Source organism: Mustela nivalis, assembly GCF_964662115.1.
Source record: "Mustela nivalis genome assembly, chromosome: 12".
In the NCBI taxonomy this organism is placed as follows: domain Eukaryota; kingdom Metazoa; phylum Chordata; class Mammalia; order Carnivora; family Mustelidae; genus Mustela; species Mustela nivalis.
This window is the reverse complement of record NC_139031.1, coordinates 38,925,245-38,929,368: the sequence shown is the minus strand read 5'-3', so window position 1 is coordinate 38,929,368 and position 4,124 is coordinate 38,925,245. Positions and strand designations below refer to the sequence as shown.

General features: G+C 47.5%; 1 pseudogene across 1 annotated transcript; it reads right to left on the bottom strand.

Moving 5' to 3' along the window:
- Positions 1–223: 223 nt before the first annotated feature.
- LOC309845818 (insulin-like growth factor 2 mRNA-binding protein 2 pseudogene) lies at positions 224–1,994 on the bottom strand (annotated as a pseudogene). The gene has a single exon. The product of its transcript is annotated as an insulin-like growth factor 2 mRNA-binding protein 2 pseudogene (transcript).
- Between the last annotated feature and the right edge of the window lie 2,130 nt (positions 1,995–4,124).

Genomic DNA, 4,124 nt, shown 5'->3' with positions numbered 1-4,124 from the left:
CAGAGGCCCGGTGGTGGGCGGTGGGCAGGAGGCCGGGAAAGGCCCCGGGCTGACCTCCTTCCTCCCTCCTGGCCCCTGGGATTCTCAGGGCACTTCCGCAGACTTCTCATTCCTCAGGATGGTCTTGGGTTTGCTCCCGAGCTGGCTGGCTCTGTTTGGTCTCATTCTGTCAGGTGTCGGAAGGGCTACATTCATCTGTTGTTTTGCTGGTGCCTGTGGGGCCTCACTTGCTGCTCTGTGAGGCGACTCCCTGAGGATATTTCTGCTCCTGCTGCTTCAGTGGTTGTACAGTTTCCCTGATCTTGTGCTGTGCGGTCGGGCTAGCAAAGAAATGCCCAATAATTCTGACGATCACTTTCTCATTTTCATCTGGCGAGTGGTCACGAGGCACGATGAGTTCTGCACTGGTTAAGTTCTGCAGTTCATTCATGGTTTTGCCGCCCTTGCCAGTCTCCTGGCCAGCTGTGGAAGAGGGTACTCAGATGTGGGCTTCCAGCTTGACCTCTTCTTTGGGGTTAAAGAAGTTTTTCTTCTTTCAGTTTCCACAAATATCCTCCCCTGCGCCTTGAATTGGGCTTCAGGTGGGCCAGTAATGATGACCATCCTTTCGCTGACATCTGGGCCTACCACAGGGGCCATCTTGATGGAGGCCCCAGTGAACCTGGTCAGCTGGTTAATGCATGCACCCTTCTTCTCGATGATGGCACCTACAGCCTGGGTTGGGATGAAGAGATTCATGGTCTCCCACATCACATCTGGTGATGTGGGAAAGGTCCGAACTGGTGAGGGGGGTACAAGCTGGTGAAGTATCTGGAGTGGGTAGCGAAAGCATGGTAATGGGAAGTGGCAGGAGCTCCTCGGGGCCCTGCTGTTGGAGGCAGCCTGGATGAAAAGATGCCAAGTGCCCGAGGTTCAACCCCAGGATCAGATTGGCTTGTTCATAAATAGCCAGCATATCATTTTCAAAGGCCTCATGGAGCTTCTTCATGATCTCTACATCTGCATTGGCACAGGCCTGGACTGTGCCTTTCACAGTGATGGTTCTTTTGGGGTTGTACATGCTCAAATCCTGCAGGGGTGGGGTAGTTATCTTGGTCCCCATCTGATGTTCAGTTTTCTTCAAATTTCTGCCTTCTTTTCCAGTCAGTCTTCCAAATAAGCCATTGTGGGCCAAAATTTTCGGAGGAATCTCTTCAGCTGGTTTGGTCTCATCAGCCTCTTTCTGCGTGCTTTCAAGAATCATGCGGCATGCTTCTGAGGTCCCCTCTGGGCTGGCATGGATAGTGACAGGCTTCTCTGCAGCCCCAGAGTTCTCCTTTCTATGCATGTCTACCAGGACTGGGTCTGCTTAGTGATGTTCTTTATGGTCAAGCCCTCCTTTCTGATGATGGCACCAACAAACTGGGTGGGAACCAGGATCTGCAGCAGGAAATCAATCTGTCTGGCCCGAAAAGAGGCCCAGGGGCGTGGCCTTCCTCCTGGGAAGAGTGGGCTTGCTGGGCTTGCTGAGGGGGGGAAAGGGAGCTCACCTCTTCATCCAGGATGTAGGAAGCCTCGAAGGAGTAGTTCTTAAACTGATGCCCACTTAGCTTCTCAATGGCTATTTTTGCTTCTTCTCTTGTTGCGTATGTGATGTTGACAATGGCAGTTTCTGTATCTGTGTTGACTTGTTCTACATTTTCCACTGTCCCATACTGAGCCAAAAGTCCGTCCAGCATCTCCCACTGCAGGTGAAGAGGGATGTTTCGGATCTGAATTTTTCTGCTCCTGAGCTTTTTAGAGACTGAGTCATCAACTTCCGTGATTTTCCCATGCAATTCCACTTTATCCGATAGTGCGGATGGCCCAGTTCAGGTTGGGGTAGCCCACCAAGGCGTAGTCAGACTTGAGCAGGACCTGTCCCTCCACGGCAGCTTCCTGTCCTCAAAGAGCTGCCAGGGGTTGTTGGCAGTGACGGTGGGGATCAGGTTCCTGATGTAAAGCTTCTTCATCATCATCTCTTTCCCAAGAGCCCATAGCTCCTCTAGCCCGGTACCCGGCATTCCTCACCTCCTCTGCTGCCCTCGTCTCTCCTCCTTCTCCAACATTCCCCCTCCCTGCCCTCCACCTGCCACCACTCACCCCTACCTTGTCTCTTTCCTTCTTCTTCTTCTTCTTCTTTTTTTTAAAATTTATTTATTTTACAGAGATTACAAGTAGCTGGAGAGGTAGGCAGAGAGAGAGAGGAGGAAGAAAGCTCCCCCCTGAGCAGAGAGCCCGATGTGGGGCTTGATCCCAGGACCCTGGGATCATGACCTGAGCTGAAGGCTCAGGCGCCCCTCATCTCTTTCCTTCTTAAAACAAGAAATGATTGCTCATTATCAAGAGCATTGTGTTAATGAGCACAGTCTTTGTGGCTTTTCCTCCTCTGTTCCAGGATGACCTTTTCAGCCTTGTCTTTCCCACCACCTCTTGCATCTTCTCCTAAACTTCTAACTGTCCTGTCACACCAGACTACTTGCTGTCACCCCAAATGTGCCATGTCCATCTGATCCTTGATTATTTTGTAGATGCTTTCCCCTGTTTGGAATTTACTTCTGTAGCTCTTTGCCTTCTAATGAGCTTTTTCTTCAAGTCCCAGCTCTTGGGCTGCTGCCTCTTTGAAACCTTCCTTAACTCCCCATCCAGAGGTGGAATGAAGCCTTCTTCATGTGGGTACTCTGCACACTTTGAGGGCTAGTGGGGCAGTGTGCAGAGGTTGTGAGTTTGGATGGCAGACCAACATCAGTGCTGATCACAGTTTCTCTGCACTCTAGCTAATTTGCTGAATTATTAATCTCTCTTGTATGTTGTTTCAATCGTGTCCCAAATGGATCACCAACATGTTCCTCCCAAAGATGCTAATATTTATTGAGAGTTTATAGTGTGCCACTCACTCTTAGGATTTTGACATGAATTAACTCATCTAATTAAGGAGTAGATTAAAAGAGCCTGTCACATCATAACTCTGTGCCAGCAGCAAAACCCTTACTGCACTCTATCAGTGCTCCTGGGTTACGAAGCACTCTTGCAAGACTAGACCCTGTGCTTTCTGGAGGTTAGAACTGACTTTCTCATCCATCACTTTCATGTGGTACAGCATCAGCTTATAAGAAGAAGAGCTAAATAACTGCTGCATTTTTGAAACTACAGCAAAGCAGAGTTGGCCATTGGACTGGTACTGGATTACATGCAACTTGATATTTTGGTGAAAGGGTTTCCCTATTCATACATAGGAATATTGTAGCTAAGGTTACATGTAAAGGCATTAGCATTTTATAATGTGAATTTTTGTGTGGTTTCTGGTGAGCTAAGTCAGTGGGGAGCAGTAGGGTGTGTGACTTTTGTTCTCAGGTTGTAAGACTGAGCCCCACACTGGGTGTAGAGATTACTTAAAAATGAAATCTTAAAAAAAAAAAGGCTAACTTTTGTGTTAGAATAAATATAATAAATCACATTGTAATAAGGTTGTTTAAAATAGATGCTTTTATGTTCTTGACACATGCTTCTTTTTTTTAAAAGGATTTTTTAAAAAATTTATTTATTTGACAGAGAGAGATTGAGATCACAAGTAGGCAGAGAGGCAGGCAGAGAGAGGAGAAAGCAGGCTCCCTGCTGAGCAGAGAGCCCGATGCGGGCCTCGATCCCAGGACCCTGAGATCATGACCTGAGCCGAAGGCAGAGGCTTTAAACCACTGAGCTACCCAGGTGCCCCTTAAAAGGATTTTTAAAAAATATTTTATTTCATTTATTTGACAGACACAAGTGGGCAGAGATGCAGGCAGAGAGAGAGGGGGAAGCAGGCTCCCTGCTGAGCAGAGAGCCCGATGTAGGGCTCAATCCCAGGACCCTGAGATCATGACCTGAGCTGAACGCAGAGGCTCAACCCACTGAGCCACTCAGGCACCCCGCTCCTCCTTTTATTTTTTAAAGTAAGTTTATTTTGCTGGAGGATAGAGTGAATAAAATAAGGTTTCTAATGAGAACAAAAGTCAGGGAAAAATTATTTGAGGTTAGGTGAGACTTTTTATGTGTGTAATTTTGGTTTTGTGATTTCAGAAGGACCATATGATCAGTATTGACATTTGTCATCATAATTTGAATTC